Source organism: Lissotriton vulgaris, chromosome 9 (assembly GCF_964263255.1).
Source record: "Lissotriton vulgaris chromosome 9, aLisVul1.2, whole genome shotgun sequence".
NCBI lineage: Eukaryota > Metazoa > Chordata > Amphibia > Caudata > Salamandridae > Lissotriton > Lissotriton vulgaris.
Genome location: NC_141697.1, coordinates 384,689,402 through 384,708,368, shown reverse-complemented (window position 1 = coordinate 384,708,368; position 18,967 = coordinate 384,689,402).

Here is an 18,967-nt window from a genome sequence, read left to right as displayed (position 1 = left end):
GACAATAAAATAAATTTAAAGGAAAAAGAAAAAGTAGGCCGCAGCAGGGTAACTGTAAACCAACTACTAAGGGCTGTCAGTCATTAGGAGCAGATCATACTAGAGCACAATTTGGTTTGCTGAGGGGTCATTTCCCCACGAGGCCACAACAGGTGATGCCGAGCTTCCCAGTAGAAAACCCAGCAGACTGCAATGCGAACCCAGAGAATCTAGTCCATGTGGTGACGAGACTAGTAACACTGGTGCCTGCTTTTGTGGAAAAAAACGCTTTGGAAAAGCAGAGGCATCCAGAAAGATCAGCTGCCGGTCATGAGGCGAATGCTTTTAGATTATGAATTTGCTGGATCACCTTGGCCCTCAGGAGGGTCCAGTCCCTGATCTCTCCAACGATGAGTCCCTGTTGACAACCTACCCAAACTGTTCCCTCTGAGGTTATCATCATCTTGGTGACCTGTCACCTAGGGACTCCTTAAGGACCTATTCTTCTGTAATTGGTTATTATTGCTTCAGTGCTGTGAAAACATAAAGTTAATTGTTGCTTCTTTTAAACTTGACACACTCTGATGTCTCCTCATTGCCCTGGGTGCCCATAAATATATTGTGTCAAATTATTGGGTTTAAGATGAATAATCTTGGAGAGGGTGGAAATTGATGTTGTGCCCGCTGCCCCTCCCCCCACCACGTCACAATGTGCCATATTTCCTTCATTTTTAGTCATCCAAGTGGCTGAGTTGTGAGCTAACTAGCTGTGCCTTCTTTTAGTTAAATGGTTAAATCTATTTCACTACGTTATAAAAGGAGATCTTTCACCTCAGGGTTGCTGTTTATGTTTCTCATATTTTCGCTGCATTCCCGTGAAAACTGTCCAGTGCGCAGAAACAACTTTTCTCACCAGTGCATAACAGACAAGCGATTCTTCTCTCCTTTGTTTCCCTTGAGTTTTTTTCATACAAAAGCATACAGTATGACAGGGCCCGGGGCGAAGACGCGGTGCCAGCTGGTCAGTAATAAACTGGTTTAGCCTGACTGGGTGGAGTTCTGTTCCGGGAAACACGTCAGGCGTTTTCAGGCCCAGAAGCAAATCGAGGCGTTGTAAACAGCTTTCTTATTTAGATTGGAAATATTCTGCATTTAACATTCGGACTCTGCTGACAGCTTGGTTCTGTCAAAGTAAACCCCTTGCATGTCAGGTGTCAGTCTAGCAGCTGAGTCAGCGCCGATGCATCCCTGTCGGAGACGCAGTATCACTCGCTCTTTTAAAGTTTGCTGGGTTTTGCCCTCATCTTTGTTAATTCCCGATTTTGTATATTTCCAATTTTTACGAAATGTGTTCCTTCAATGTCTGATTTCGCTGGTGGCGATTGGCCAGGTTTTGTACCTCCGTGTGCACACACAAAAACATTCTAATAACATTGCATCGCATAACCCTTTTATGATTGCAACCTGGAAACACGAAATGTACGTGTTCAAAATACGTCCTGGTTGGCTGAGGTATACACCCAGGCCAGATAGGAACCATCACTCTGGTCAGGGCGAGCTAGGCACTTACTAAAAGATTACTTGTGCTCACCCTCTGTTATCAAGGCATAGAGAAGTCAGGCTTATCCAAAGAGGTACTGTGTAAAGTACTTGTGCGACACATACAAACAGTAACACAATAAATGCACTGCAAAAAGACTCCACACAGGTTTAGAAAAAAATATTATTATATTCTAAACAAAACAAGACCAAAATGACAAAAACCCAATGTATAAAATTGGAGATATTGAACTTTATAAGAATATATGCAATAAAGTGATTAGAAGCAAATTTCATTCTAGGGCCGTGGTACTCATAGTACGGCCTTCGTGGCGGCCCGCGGACCTTGCAGGTGATGTACCCATGGCCCCCCAGGGAGAGAGAGAGAGTGGAGAGAGAGAGAGTAGAGAGAGAGAGAGAGTGGACAGTGAGTGGATAGAGAGTGGAGAGAGAAAGAAAGTGAAGAGAGAGAGTGGAGAGCAAGAAATTAGAGAGAGAGACTGACTGACAAAGAAACTGACTGACAGAGAGACTGACTGACTGACAGAGAGAGACTGACTGACGGAGAGACACTGACTGACAGAGAGAGACTGAATGACTGAGAGAGACTGACTGACTGACAGAGAGAGAGAGAGACTGACTGACTGACAGAGAGAGAGAGACTGACTAACAGACAAAGAGAGAGAGAGAGACTGACTGACTGAGGGAGAGAGACCGACTGACAGAGAGAGACTGACGGAGAGAGATATACTGACTGAGAGAGACTGACTGACAGGGAGAGACTAAATGACAGAGAGGGACTGACTGACAGAGTGAGACTCACTGATAGGGAGAGAGAGACTGACTGAGAGAGAGAATGACTGACTGACTGACTGAGGGAGAGAGACTTACTAACAGAGGAAGACTGACTGACTGAGACTGACTGACAGAAAGAGCCTGACTGAGAGAGAGACTGACAGAGAGAGAGACTGACTGACAGAGCGAGAGATATTGACTGACTGACAGAGAGAGACGTACTGACAGAGAGAGGCTGACAGAGAGAGAGGGACTGACTGACTAAGGGAGAGAGAGAAAGAGAGAGAGAGACTGACTGACAGAGACTGACTGCCTGGGAGAGAGACTGAGACTGACTGACTGGGAGAGAGAGACTGACTGACAGGGAGAGAGAGACTGACTGACAGGGAGAGAGAAACTGACTGAGAGAGACTGACAGACAGAGAGAGAGAGAGTGACTGACTGAGGGAGAGAGACTGACTGACTGACTAAGGGAGAGACTGACTGACAATGATAGAGAGACTGACTGACAGGGAGAGAGAGACTACACGACAAGAAGAGAGAGACTGCCTGAGAGAGAGAGACTGACTGACTGAGAGAGAGAGAGAGAGACAGATAGGGGGAGAGACTGACTGAGAGAGACTGAGACAGATAGGGGGAGAGACTGACTTAGAGAGAGAGACAGAGAGACTGACTGACAGGGGGAGACTGACTGACTAAGCGAGAGACAGACTGACTGACTAAGAGAGAGAGAGGCTGACTGACTGACTAAGAGAGAGACTCACTGACTAAGAGAGAGAGAGAGACTGACAGAGAGAGAGAGACTGACAGGGGGCGAGAGAGACTGGCTGACTGACTGAGAGAGAGACTTACTGACTGCGACTGACTGAGAGAGAGACTGACTAAGAGAGACTGAGACTGACTAAGAGAGACTGAGCATGACAGAGAGAGACTGACTGACAGAGACCAACAGAGAGAGAGAGACTGACAGAGAGAGAGAGAGAGACTGACAGAGAGAGACTAAGAGCGAGAGAGAGACTGACTGACTGAGAGAGAGAGAGAGACGGTGATGGATGGGGTCAAAGTGTGTATGGAGCTATGCAATGCCTTTTAAGATTGCTGTTGTCTGCTAATAAAAATGTGCTCTTTATAGTTGCATCTGCTTTTAAAATACAGCATTGTCTAATGTTTTGAAACAGGTTTGAATTTCTTTACTCTAGCCCCGCCCCTAGCTGACCCAGCCCCCTGCTGACCCCGCCCCCACTGATCCCACTCCTACTGGTGCAGCCCTCGGCCTCAAACCTCACTGTAATTCTGGCCCCCAACAGAAAGTTTGCCAGTACCCATGTTCTAAGGAGTTGCTTGAGGTCACCCTGGACTGGAGCTAAGTCAAAGTTTGGGCCAACCGCATTGCTATAGGACTCACTAAGGCCTCAGTGAACAAATGTACCTTTCCTGGTTGCAAAGAGTGGGGTGCGTCGATATCGAGGTCCGTAGATGCAGGATGCATCGATCTTCTCTAAGCAGAAAAGGCAATGCGTCAATTCCGAAGACAGGAGTCGAGAGGTATCGAGTGATGCACTAGATTCTGCCACACAGTAAAGGGGATGGTGTTGATCTCACCAAGTTCCAGTGGCATTGATACCCTGTCCCATGCATCGATCGCTGGAGGCAAAGCGCTGGTTCCAATCTGATGTGCCGATTTTACTCCTCCAACCGGGTTGACGCGCCGGTTCTACTACATGCAGACTTGAGACATGTCAACATCTGTATTGCAAGTATCTGTGCTACTTTCAGTGAGCCAGGCACAGGAGCAAGGCTAGAGACTTTGAAATCCCTGAGTCTCAAGCTCCAGGAGGCAAACCAACATGCCCTGGGAGATCATTTGGAGTGAAGGCAAAGTCCAAGTCTCCTTCAATGGAGTCAGAGAGCAGCAGGGCAACAAACAGGAAAGAAGGCCTTCCAGATCAGCAATCCATTTGAGCCCTTTAAGTAACACATCAGTTTTTCTGGTAGAGGTTCAGTTACAAGTCCAGAAGTGTCTGGTTTTAGGGGTCAGAGACCCCATATTTATTCCCAAAAGTGCCTTTGATGTGGAGGTGACTTCAAAGCAGCTAACTGAAGTGCACACATTTCCCTTTCAACTCAGTCCTGTCTGCCAGGCTTTCTTTGTAGGGTAATCAGTCCCTTGTGTGGGGACAGTTGGAGAACTGGGCCTTATGGGCCAGGCGGCGCAGGGCATACCTTAATCCCCGATATCACATGCCTTGTACAAAACAGAGACACAAGACACTCCGTTGAGCGTGGAAGCCAGGTTTATTAGCTCCAGCTAAGCACAGTTGTCGCAGAAGTTACACACAAGGTGGATTCTAAGGAGACTGCCACTTCAATCCGTGGCGCACAGTCTTTTATAGCAACATATTTACAGCATCTCACTCCTTACACATACAAAACAAACCAATGAGAAAAGTTGAAAAACAAGCTATCAGGTGTCTCAAATACACCCCTCTCTCAGACCCCGTGTGCTACCCCTCCAAACAAATTAATCAGTGATGGCGTCAACAATCCCCTCTTGCAGGTGGCTGGACGTATTTGTATGCCTCAAAGGATAGTTGTGTAATAGCAGAATACAAGGAGAGAATAGCGAAGGCCAGTCGGATAAGATAATATAAAGACAGAATAGGAGAGGGCAAATAGTCGGTCGAGACAGGGATCAATCGAGCCAGACATGGATTAACAAACTCAGCCAGACCCTGACATCGGGTTTCGTGGACAAGGGCAATAGAGTTACTTTTTAACTAAAAGGACACGTAGCAGCTAAAAATGCAAAAATACATTGTTCGCCGTGCTGCCGAGGGCAACACAAAATGGCGATGAACCACAAAATGGTGGCTAGATACGGGACGAAATCAGAAATTGAAGAACCTCACAGGACACCGCCTATTCATGTGAAGTGTTAGCCCCTCCCTCACATCCTGTCCAGGCAAGGCCACCAGAATGCAAATATACATACATGAATAGTCAGACACATCTATTCTTCCCGTGTTGTGGCTGTATACAGGGAAAGCACAAAGTGTAGCTGCCACCCACTCCAGACATGGATTGGAGACAGGCTGTTAGGCACACAGAGAAGAAAGTGCTGAGAAATGTCAATTTTCTAAAATTAGGGGCCCGATTCACAGAAATAACCTAATACAAAATCCTAAACTTACTACCATTTTGGTATTCACAGAAGGCACTTACACATTTTGGTATTCACAGAAGGGACTTATGCATTTCGGTATTCACAGAAGTTAGGAGTCCTAACTTTAGGACCCCTAAATGCCTTCTGTGAATACCGAAAGTCTTAAAGTTAGGATTTTTCTCAGTTTTGGAGTCCTCCTAAAGTTAGGAGTCCTAACTTTACTACTCCTAAACTGAGAAAAATGGTAGTAAGTTTAGCATTTTGTCTTAAGTTAGTTCTGTGAATCGGGCCCCTTAATTTCAGAAAGTGGACATTTCTCAATGCTAGCATATGGGAGGGGTTGGCCTCATAGTAGTGAAAAACAAATTTGGGGGTTTGTCACTAACATGTAAAGATTAAACTCACATGTCCTACCTTTTACTTATATGGCACCCTACCCTTAGGGTTTTTTTAGTTTATTTAGGGGAGTTTGAGGCTTGGCAAGTAGTTTTAAATGCCAAGTGGAAGTGGCAGTAAACTGCACACACAGGCACTAATATAGCAGGCCTGAGGCAGATTTGAAAGGCTACTTATGTGGGTGGGATAACCAGTGCTGCAGGTCTACCAGTAGCATTTGGCTTACAGACTCTGGGTATATGTCATACCACATTACAAGGGACTTACTATCAAATTAAATATGCCAATTAGTTATACACCAAGGTCATCATGCTTAGGGGAGAAGCACCTGAAATGTAGCACTGGTTAGCATTGGTAAAGTGCTCAGAGTCCTAAAACCATCAAAAAGAATCAGCAAAACATGAGGTTAAAGGCAAAAAGTTTGGGGACAGACCACCCTAAGGATGACAGGTCTAACAGTACGGATGTATGTTGTTAGCACGCATACTTTAACCACGCATACCATTACCACGCAATTTTTACAACACAGGACCCTTTACAACGAATGCCTTTACAACGCATTACACTGCAACGCAGATACTATTACAACGCATACCATTAAAACGTAAGTATAGGTAAGTATATAATATTTTAAAATAATGTAACTAATAATTATTTATATATTTTAATTAATTATATTAATTTTCATTTAAGAATTTGTAAATATATATGTTAAAAATACCCCTATACCCCAAAACCCAAACCCAGCCCTGAACCCTAAAAATACCCCTGTACCCCAAAACCCAAACCCAGCCCTGAAACCTAAAAATACCCCTGTACTCCATAACCCAAACCCAGCCCTGAACCCTAAAAATACCCCTGTACCCCAAAACCCAAACCCAGCCCTGAAACCTAAAAATACCCCTGTACCCCATAACCCAAACCAAGCCCTGAAACCTAAATATACCCCTGTACCCCAAAACCCAAACCCAGCCCTGAAACCTAGAAATACCTTTGTACCCCAAAACCCAAACCCAGCCCTGAAACCTAAAAATACCCCTGTACCCCAAAACCCAAACCCAGCCCTGAAACCTAAAAATACCCCTGTACCCCAAAACCCAAACCCAGCCCTGAAACCTAAAAATACCCCTGTACCCCAAAACCCAAACCCAGCCCTGAAACCTAAAAATACCCCTATACCCCAAAACCCAAACCCAGCCCTGAACCCTAAAAATACCCCTGTACCCCAAAACCCAAACCCAGCCCTGAACCCTAAAAATACCCCTGTACCCCAAAACCCAAACACAGCCCTGAAACCTAAAAATACCCCTGTACCCCATAACCCAAACCCAGCCCTGAACCCTAAAAATACCCCTGTACCCCAAAACCCAAACCCAGCCCTGAACCCTAAAAATACCCCTGTACCCCATAACCCAAACCCAGCCCTGAAACCTAAAAATACCCCTGTACCACAAAACCCAAACCCAGCCCTGAAACCTAAAAATACCTCTGTACCCCAAAACCCAAACCCAGCCCTGAAACCTAAAAATACCCCTGTACCCCAAAACCCAAACCCAGCCCTGAAACCTAAAAATACCCCTGTACCCCAAAACCTAAACCCAGCCCTGAAACCTAAAAATACCCCTGTACCCCATAACCCAAACCCAGCCCTGAAACCTAAAAATACCCCTGTAACCCAAAACCCAAACCCAGCCCTGAAACCTAAAAATACCCCTGTACCCCAAAACCCAAACCCAGCCCTGAAACCTAAAAATACCCCTGTACCCCAAAACCCAAACCCAATACCCCTAATAAATGTTTAAAAAAAGATAAACTTACCTATACTTACGTTCTAATGGTATGCGTTGTAATAGTATCTGCGTTGTAGTGTAATGCGTTGTAAATACATGCGTTGTAAAGGGTCCTGCGTTGTAATAGTTTCGTTGTAACAGTATTTCGTGGTAAAAGATGCGTGGTAAAGGTTGTATACCAACAGTACACAATGCGTGAATATTGAAATTGAGTGACATTTTTCCTAGTTAAATGCTTTGCACATACATTTACATTAATCTGCAAACTGCAAATGTATTTACTCTGAGATATTCACGTTAAGTTAACCATAGCTAATGTATGCCTCAATTTAAAATGGCTGATTCATAGTTGTGATATTCATCTCTTTACCTGTTTTTTTCTCTTTATTTTCTTACAAGAGCAAAGCTGTAGCGGCAATTATTAATTGATGTATCTTCTGTGTTAATCTCTTGTTTTACATTTTATCTTTATCTTCGTATAGTCCTCGTGGAGCGAAATAATGAGAGAGCACCTGGGGAAGACAACTCTTGGACAAAGTGTATCATCTTGTTGGAGCTCTCGAGCTGCAGGTATTTCAGCAGAAGCTCCATTGTATGCTAGTAATGCAAAAGATCAAAGTTCACGTTATACAAAATGGGCTTTAACCTGATTGGTTCCCTTCATTTGAATGTGTAGGTGTGGCAATAAGCGAAACGTACGTTTTGAGCTAAAGCAATGTACATTCCCGCTCAGATGCCTTTGTCCCAGCTTAACCTGACTCATTGGAAGATTGCCTTTGCAACTTCTCTTAGACAAGGGATCCCCTTCTGGCTTTGTTGAGAACTGATACATTTGCCCACTTGTTAGACTTGACTCTTAATACTGCCTTTTAGAGGTTTTTCACACTGACACCTTCTGCCTGACTGCTCTCCAACTCCCCCAACCTTCCCTAGCCTAACTAGTAGAGATTTCCATTCATTAGAAATTGGGTCTGCCTTGATTTATTCTATGACAACTTTATATATAACATTTTGACTTTCCTTTTATGATTTTGAAAAGCTTTGGATTATATTGACTAATGCATTCACATTCTGACTACTGAATAATGACTAATTTGATGATTTGAATTTGTAACTTTGCTAATCCTTTAATAAACTTTCATGATTTGCAAATCTAATACTCTCTATCAACTTTGTGGAGCCACATATGTTTCACGTTATTGAAATGTATTCAAAGAATTTGGTTAGACCAAGACCTTTCCTTCAAAACTCAAGCTAGAAAGACGGTGGCTGCCTGCTACGGTCTGCTGAAAATGATTTGGAAAGTAATTCCCTTACTCCCATTTCCAGCAAGAAAAACATTAATTCAGGCCCTGATCCTTTCCAGGATAGAATTTGGTAATGCCCTCTATCTGGGGTCACGTAATGCAGTGATTAAGAGGCTTCAGATTGTCCAGAACGTGGCAGCAAGATTGCTTACTGGCACTAGCCATTGCTGTTCTGCAAAGCCCGCAATTCGCTCCCTGCACTGGCTCCCAGTGCAGGAACAAGTCTACTTTAAGGCCCTATGCGTTGCCCATAAGTCCCTAGAAGGGAACAGTCCCCCAAAGCTCTGATTCGTCTGCATAAAGCCTCTAGAAACCTTCGCTCAGATTCACTCCACCTAGTTGAAGTCCCTAGAATCAAGAGAGCTAGAAGTGGGGACAGGCTCTTTTCGTACAGTGCCTCCAAACTTTGGAACACTCTCCCACTTCACATCCATAAAGAACACAACCATCTCACTTTTCGTAGGTATCTTAAGACCTGGCTCTTCCCTTAATCTCTGGTTCCTTTCACTCTGGTTTGATCAGCGCTGGGACACTCCCGGTTAGCCATGCGCTTTACAAGAACCCTTTACATGTCAGTACTAAAGGGCCATCCACTTGAGTGCCGCTTGTACTTGGATTACATCAGATATTTGTCTGGTACAAAGCCCCGGTACAAAATCTGGTAGAGGAGGATGGTGTCCACAGATGATTAGGGAGTAAAAATGTTCCCCAAAGATAGTTAGAATCTGCTCCGACCCAGCCTGCCTTCCCAAGATTCAATTATTCTATTCAGAGTGCTGACGATGTTCCAACCTTCCTGAAGTCGTTGCAGTGTCCCAGGAGAGAGGGCGATTTGCTTTTGACTGTGTGTTGTCAAGAGTTATGGTGTTTAGCTTTTTTTGATCAGTTAGTGTGTTTTGTGGTTTGGTGTCAAAATTGAGCCCACGTGGTCTCCGTGCTGAAGTTGAGAATTGAAATGCTTTTTCATGTATATTGCTTTTGCTTATGAAGATAACTGAATTCACTGCAAAAAGTCAACGTTTTGATATCCAATTCATCGTAATCCAAGATCCCTGGTTACATATCAAGTTTTATTAAGGTTTCGACTTGTCTATAAGGTTATAGTGGCGTACTGTGAAGTACTATCAGCCACACCATGATAGAGATTTATTAAATTCTATTGTGAGAGTGTACTAACTGACATTGGTATTTGGTTGATTCTTTGTGCACCTAGTAGACTGCACTAGTCAGGATGATTTCCTACTAGTCAATAATTTACTTGTGTGATAGTTTAAGGAGGGTGTTATCCCTCATTTTCCCTAGGGTGATTGCTGACTTTGTGTTTACTTTAGTAGAACAGACAAGAGTTATTTTTATGTTTTAAATGTTGTATATTTTGCTTATGTGTAATTGATAGCTGTGGAGTGAGAATTGCTGCTAGGTGGTGTCATCGGTTGTCTCATTGGTATTGGTCGGTATGCGTGCATGTGGTGCTGGGATTGGTTATTAAGTCATTAGGTGCCATGCTGTGAGGAGCCAGTTGAGTGAAGTCGGGATAGGGTTGGGTGCTGGTGTTCTGCATATTGCATTGTGATTTTCTGGGAACTCCTGGCTGTTTCAATGGAAGTTTACAGATTTTGTGTTCTGTTGTGTTTAGAATAAAGATGGAATTCGTCTTGAAATAAAAATCTTAGTTTAGAGGTGATGTAAGAATAACTGTCCCTCAGGGTGAGGAGGCCCATTCAGAGGGCACATCTTCACTTTACATGACAGCCAAGGTCAGCTTACACAAATGTATACAGGCAAGACAATTTAATAGGATGACAGCGAATGAAGAGTCCTTACAATTCCCCAAAATGCTACCTTTATGTAGAGATTAATTGGGAACTTGAGGCAAGTTTTGTATGAGATAAAACACCTACAAAGACCTTAGTGTGGGGTTTGAATGTTTTGGTGCATGTCACACGTTTGAAAGATAAGAACTATGAGACCTGAGCACGGAATAATCGGTTCTATGAAAAAATATTGAAAACGAAATATCATGATACAGAAATATTGTGTTAAAAATATCGATTACAAAAGTATCATTTTCCAAAACATATAATGTATATGACAACAATATTGAAAAAAAATATTGTTTTACAGTGATATTAAAAATATATACAAAAATATCCTTTGTGTAAGATATATAGTAAATATTACATTTATTAACATGTAACACTAATATAATGTAAATTAAATATATTTAAATCATATATAAAATATATACTTATTTAAACCAATACATTAAAAAACATAACAAATTAACTGAAAATAACTAGATTTTCTTTAAAAAAAATAATCCCAATGTAATTACACATACAAAGTAAACAGTATATCAAATACATTTTAACAAAAATATATTATATATTACAAAAATGCCTATTTAAAAATATCATTTTAAATACACAAAAGCATAATAATAATATAATTTTAAAGAATATTAACAAAACTATTGAATTCCAGGAATTATATATATACTATTCACACTCCAGTCTCTGGGGAAAGCTTTGGACTCAAGAGGGGTCAAATTTACTACTCCCACTCCAGTCAGTGCAACAGCAGGGTAAGCATTAGACTCAGGAGAGATCAACTTTATTATTCCAACTTCAATCGGTGCAGCAGTAGAGGAAATGTTGGATTCAGAGGGGCAAAATTTACTGTTCCCACTCCAGTTGCTGCAACAACAGGGAAAGCATTGGACTCATGAGGGGTAAAATGTACTATTCCCTCACTATTCAGTGAAACAGTAGGGAAAGCATTGGACTCAGGAGGGGTATAATTTACTATTTCCGCTCCAATCGGTGCTAAAGTTGGGAAAGTGTTGGACACTCAAGGGGTAACATTTACTATTCCCACTCCACTTACTGCAACAGTAGGGAAAGTGTTGGTTATGGAGAAGTAAAATGTACTATTCCCACTGCTGTCCGTCCAACAGTAGGAAAAGCGTTGGACTAAGGAGGGATAAAAGTTACTATTTCCACTCCAGTCTGTGCAAGAATCGGAAAAGTATTGGACTTTATAGGCGTCAAATTTACTATTCGCACTCTGGCCTGTGAAACAGTTGGGAAAGCGTGGGCTCAGAAGGGGTAAAATTTCCTATGCCCACTCCAGTCTGTGAAATGTAGGAAAAGCGTTGGACTCAGGAGAAGTAAAATGTATTATTATTCCCACTTCAGTCGGTGCAACACTAGGGAAAGTATTGGACTTCTACTGGGTAAAATGAACTATTCCCACTCCAGTCAGTGCAACAGTAGGGAAAGTGTTGGACTCAAGAGGGGTCAAATGAACTATTCCCACTCCAATCTGTGCAACAGCAGGGAAAGCATTAGACTCATGAGAGTTCAACTTCATTATTCCAACTCCAGTCGGTGCAACAGTAGAGGAAATGTTGGATTCAGAAGGAGGAAATTCACCATTTCCACTCCAGTTGCTGCAAAAACAGGTAAAGCATTGGACTCAGGAGGGGTAAAATGTACTATTCCCACTCCATTCGGTGAAACAGTATGGAAAGCATTGGACTCAGGAGGGGTAAAATGTACTATTTCCACTCCAATCGGTGCTAAAGTAGGGAAAGTGTTGGACACTGAAGGGGTAACATTTACTATTCCCACTCCACTTACTGCAACAGTAGGGAAAGCGTTGGACTCAGAAGTAAAATTTACTATTTCCACTGCTGTCCGTCCAACAGTAGGGAAAGTGTTACTCAGGAGGGAAAATGTACTATTCTTACTTCAGTCTGTGCAACAGTAGCGAAAGCGTTGGACTCATAGGGGTAAATGTTACTATTTCCACTCCAGTCTGTGCAAGACTAGGAAAAGTATTGGACTTTAGAGGGGTCACATTTAGTATTCCCACTCTGGTATGTGCAACAGTAGGGAAAGCATGGACTCAGGAGTGCTAACATTTACTGTGCACTCCTGAGCCCACTCCAGCTGGAAACAGTTGGAAACGCATTGGACACCGGAGGGGTAATATGTATTATTCCAACTGTCGGTGCAACGCTACAAAAAGCGTTGTACTTCTAAGGGGTGAAATTTACTATTACCACTCCAGTCAGAGCAACTGTAGGGAAAGCATTTGACTTCGGAGGTGTAACATTTACTATTCTCACTGCAGTCAGTGCAACAGCAGGGAAGACTTTGGACTTAGGAGGGATAAAATGTACTATTCTCTCTCAGCCTGGGCAACAGTAGGGCAAGTATTGGACTCAGGAGGGTTTAAATGTACTATTCCCACTACAGTCGGTGCAACAGTAGAGAGAGCATTAGACTCAAGAGATGTAAAATGTACTATTCTCACTCCAGTCAGTGCAACAGCGGGGAAAGCGTTGGACTCAAGGGGGGTAAAATTTAGTATTCCCACTCCAGTCTGTGCAGCAGTAGGGAAAGCAGTACACTCAGAAGGGGTAAAATGTACTTTTCTCACTACATTCACTGGTACTGTACAGACAGAGTACTTCACTTCAAACAAATAACATATTTTAACACCTTTATTAAATACCCAAAAATATAAAATTGTAAATATAAAATTAACTGTCTTAATTTAACAAAAATTTAAAAATAACATGAATATTACAATGTTTAATAATTATTATCAATTAACGCCTATATTTCTAATATAGTAAAAAAAAATCACACTAATGGCCCAATTACGATGGCGGTTGGAAGAGCATCTGACTACCATCCCAGTGGGATTGGGACCGACAACAAGTAGTCGGCGGTCCTATCTGCCAAATTAGGATGTAACCGGCGTGTAGGTGGTTGAAATTATGGCTTTTTCCATTGAGGCTTGTGCTGTATTCAGAAAAAGGCTGCAGCACATGCCACAATGGAAAAAGGGATGTTTTTAAACAATCATGCCTTGTGTACCATGCACGCTGGACATGGATGTTTTTGGCGCACCACAGGTGACCCCTGGGCCTCATAGTGGAGGCGCACGGGGAAGTGGGTTCTGCTAGGGGCCGCCAAAGACCCTTACTGACAGCCTTTCCATTGCGGTCAGACCACAATGGAAAGGCTGCCGGAAAGGGACATCATAATCCCTATGGCTGTGCCTGCAAAGGCACCGCCCCTATTGTAGGGAATACGTTCTGACCGACGGCCTGACGGGCTTGAGTGTCGGTCGGTAATGCAGAGGTTGGGCCGGTCAGCTGAATGTCAGTCAGACTACCTTCGGCGGCCTGTTGGTACCGGTCTGACCGCCATCCTCATGAGGCCCTATATTCCCACAAACATAGCAGCAAACAATTAAAATGTAATAAAAATAAACAAAGTAAACCACAATAACCATATTAAATAATAATAAAAAATAATAAATGAATATTTAATTTATTCATGATTACTGAAATAACTTCCCCCATTCCTCTACAAACTAAAATAACACACACTTAACAAATATGATAAATTCACAATCAACATAATTATCATTTAAATAATTATTTTATCTTTTTTTATTGCAAGCAAGACAGATTACATAAATTTTTTGGTAAATTCATAATACTAGAGAGCTGAATACAATTCAAAATGTGTTTTAAAAAACATAGAAGAACAAAAGAGAGAGAAAACGCAAAAATTCAGTATACATATAGATGCAACAAAACAGGAGAAAAGGAATTTTTTTATACTGCATTAACATTCATCGGTTATCAGCAGGGGGAGTGAAGCCAGATTTAACAAAAGGTATACCAAGGGGAAATCCAATTAAAACTCCACAGCATCAACAGAAATAACAGTGAACACCAGGCTCACCCCAGTTCCCCCTGAATCCACTGGTGGACCGGTGCCCATATTTTCCCTCCTAAGGCTCTTTTTTTTCACCCCTTTGTTCTATAGATGGAATGTTCTAAATTATGCATAGCTAGCAAGCGGGCCCTCCAAGTGCAAAAGGAAGGAGGTTCTCGACTAATCCATTCTTGAGTAATACATCCCCACAAAATTGCCATGGAGATAAATATCAGGTTTCTCTTTCCTACTACCGATATAGCGGAGGAAACCCCCATAAGTACTAACTCCTCTGTCAATCTTACTGGAGATCCGAGTAATAAAGAAAGAAAAGATTGAATTGCAGACAGTAATGGGGTTAATTGTGGACACAGAAAAAACATATGTGCCGCATCAGCAGCGAACAGTCCACATCTTCTACATGATGTACCCTCTGTCATTCCCCATTTTGAAATGTTTGCCTGGGTGTAATATAGATCAAAAAGAACCATATAGTGCTGTGTGTGCATTCTGCCTGACAAAGAATGGAATTGGCCAAGGAAATAGAATCCGCTATCATGATATTGTCAGAGCCCAGCTTCTCAGCCCATCTCTCTTGAAATATCAGTATGTCATCTGGGCATAATGATATTAATAGATTATAAAAAAGCCAATCCTTTTTTTACTGTACATGCTGTCTATCAAGGGAATCTCCTGCAAACCAGAACATTCCAAAGACGTTAAAGCATTAAGAAAGCTATGCAACTGGAGGTATTTAAAATAATCACTATTTGTAAGATTGAACTTGAGTTGAAGGTCTGGAAAAGACATCATGTGATTATTCTGCCACAAGTCACCAAGACAATTAATACCAAGTTGCGCCATCTCGTCATTATGAGATCTCTAAAGATAGGAGGAAAAATATATGGTGAGATCAAAGGGGTATATATCAGAATTTTTGGAATCCCTACATGGGGCCTGATTAACTTCCATGCCCTGAACGCCGCTTTCAAAGTCTTAAATTTTGTTTTTTTATAGTAGCTAAGTTCTAAATTTTTTAACAGGCACCCACGAGCATCAACCCCTAAAGCAAACTCGTATATGGATGGGGCATGAGAATCTAAAATTTGCGCCTTTGCACCTATTATTAAGGGAGTAATAAACTGTAATACCGACGCAAAATAATAAAACATGAAATGTGGAATACCCCACCCACCCCTTGCCTTCGGAAGAATCATCTTCTTATAGGCTCTACGCTGGCGTTTATAGCCCCACAGAAATCTCATAGCCATCCTCTCTAGTTGTTTAAAAAAGCTAAGAGGAAATTCAAGCGGTACCGTTTCTAAATCAATATAACAGTTTCGGCAGTATTAACATTTTTAGAACGTTATTCCTCCCGTATAAAGACAGATGCAAATGATCGATGCGCTCCAATGTTGAGTTAGCTTTTTTGAGAACTGGATTGAAGTTAACTTCTGGAATGGTGGGCACTGGGATTGTAATCTTAATCCCCAAGTATGTCGCAGCAGATACAGTGTTAAGATGTGCAGGGGGATTCTGGCCCATAAATAATGTTTGGGTTTTGGACATGTTAAAAAACGCCAAACTGAGTTGCAAGCTCTTCGATCTTTGCCATTGCCTTTGCGATGTCTGTGGTGATCACCACCACATCGTCCACGTAGGCGAGTGCTCTATACCTGGGGGCAGATTTATGATAACTGGCGCATCCCCAGGGATGCGCCAGCTATTTTGCGCCGCTGCTTCGCCACCCATGGTGCGCCGCATTTACAATGCGGCGCACCATGGGGCAAAAACGGCACAGATGCGTGACGCATCTGTGCCGTAACGGTGGCGCATTGCTGGAGTTGCATCGCAAGCACGATGCAGCTCCAGCAAGGCTCGGGGGTGCCCCATCTTTACAATGCTGTGTCAAGACCTACGCCTGCTTCAAGCAGGCGCAGGGTTTTGACGCAGCATTGGCCTGAAAGTGACTGAGTGCCATCTTATAGATTTCACTCAGCCACTTTTGCGAGGCGCACCTGCCCCGGAACGCCCACCCTGCGCCGGAACGCCCGCAAGTGGCGCAGGGCTTTACAACGTGACGCATCTGCCTAGATGCGTCACGCTGTAAATGGGTCGTAGGGATGCGCCACGTTTACGCCGCAGTTGCGTGACGCAAACGTGGCGTATTCCCAACATAAATCTGCCCCCTGGTATTTGCAACCTTCACAGGGGCTATGTCCTCTGCTTGGTTCAATTCGCTAAGGAAGATATCAATATAGATGGCAAAAAGAAGCGGTGAGGACGGACACCCTTGTCTTGTACCTCGATGTATAGGAACAAGCCAGATTTGTATACTCCAAATTTACTACAAGAAATCGGTGATTCATACAGAGCTTTCAATGCAGCAATCATCTTTGGACCCCAGATCCCAGAGAAAAGGCCAGGCCACCCTGTTGAATGCCTTCTCGGCCTCCAACAGGGTGATCCCTATAGTCGTATTAGTCCCCTGTGCCCAGTCCATTAGGACAATAAGCCTCCTGACATGATCCGCCATGTCCCGGTTGGGAATAAACCTGTGTTGCCAACGTGACACTATACAAGAAATTACGCCAGAGATTCGAGAGGCTAACATTTTTGAAAAAACCTTGCTGTCGGCATTAATTAGCGAAATCGGCCTATACGAGGCTGGATTATGGGGAGGTTTATCTTTTTTAAGAAACACCAATATAGTCGATTGTCTCCAGGTAGCTGGGGCTGCCCCTTTCCGTGTTTCCAAAAAGGTAGCCAGTAAATCTTGTTTTAGTGCATGCCTGAATATCCTAAAAAACTCCAGAGGGATACCGTCCGGTACCATGGCTTTGCCGACAGCAAGAGAGAGCAAGGCCGCCTCAATTTTCTCCCATGTAATATCAGCGCTAAAGTCTGTGCCTGGGTGGTGGTTAATTTCGAGATGTTTTCAAGAGTAGTGAAATTCTAAATAGAGTCACTAGAATTCACTAAGGTATCCTGCTCATACAGCTTAGAATAGAACTGCCGGAATACCTCGAGAATTTCCTCAGGGTTATTATGGGTCTGGCCTGCCTCATCCTGTATAGCGTTAATAGAATTAAGTACCTCTTTTTGTCTTAACTTTTTCGCCAAAATCCTACCCGAGTTTTCCCCCATTTCATATATATGTGATCTAAAAATTGCCATCTGCTCCACCAGTTTGGTTGCAAATATCTCATACAGCCTTGCTTTGTGTATGGCTAGAGTAGTTTTAATCTGATCTGCATCTTGTGATAGATTAATAGCAATGACTAACTTTTTCTCCCATTCCTGTACCGCCATTTAATATATATCAAGTTTATTCCGGATTTTTTTTGCTTATTGATCGAATACGCTAGTGTTTACCCGTGTACCCCGGCTTTAAAGGCGTCCCACACATTTTGAACAGACGCACTTCCTCTGTTAAACTCAAAAAATTCCCTGATCCACTTACCCATATATTCTATATATGATGGGTCTGCCAACAATTTCCGCTCAAATGACCATGGTCTTACTTCGGATGTACACCCGGGATCTGCTTTAACCTCTATCAGCACCGGGATATGTTCTGAAATTATTCGAGGGAAAGTCTCATAAAATATTATTAATGAGCGCTGCAGTACCAAAGAAATAGTGCAACCAAACAAATTTCTGGTGCGGGGCAGAAAAGAATGTAAAGCCCGGTGACAAAGGGTTTTTAGCATACCCCACATCACACAGACCAAAATCCAGTACTAGACCTCTTAGTGCCTTATATGTCTTTTTTTTGAGGCCTGGATATCTTGAGTCACCCCGTAAATCCAAGCCGCCTTCCAAGTGGATATTTAGGTCTCCACAGATTATTAAGGGAGATGGCCAGCCAGCTAGTTCTAAACTTAAGAAGTTCAGAATATCGGGGTCATCCAAGTTTGGTGCATAGATTGAACATATTGTCCAGACTTTGCTATCAATACTTATTTCTAGAATCATCCATCTGCCATACTGATCTACTTTAGTACGTTTGAGACACCCCAGCCCTCTTTTCATGAGATTCGCCACCCCTTCTGTGGTGGTGCCTTGGCGGGTGCATCCCAATAGATGCAGACCCAGGTCGTTAAGTAAATGCCTATCGATCCAGGGAGATATGCGTTTCCTGGAGAAACAATAAGTCTAACCGCATGCTCTGTATTATTTGTGCGCAGACACCCTTTTTTTCCTGTTATTGAGACCACGTATATTCCAAGAACAAATCCTCAATTTGCCCATCAT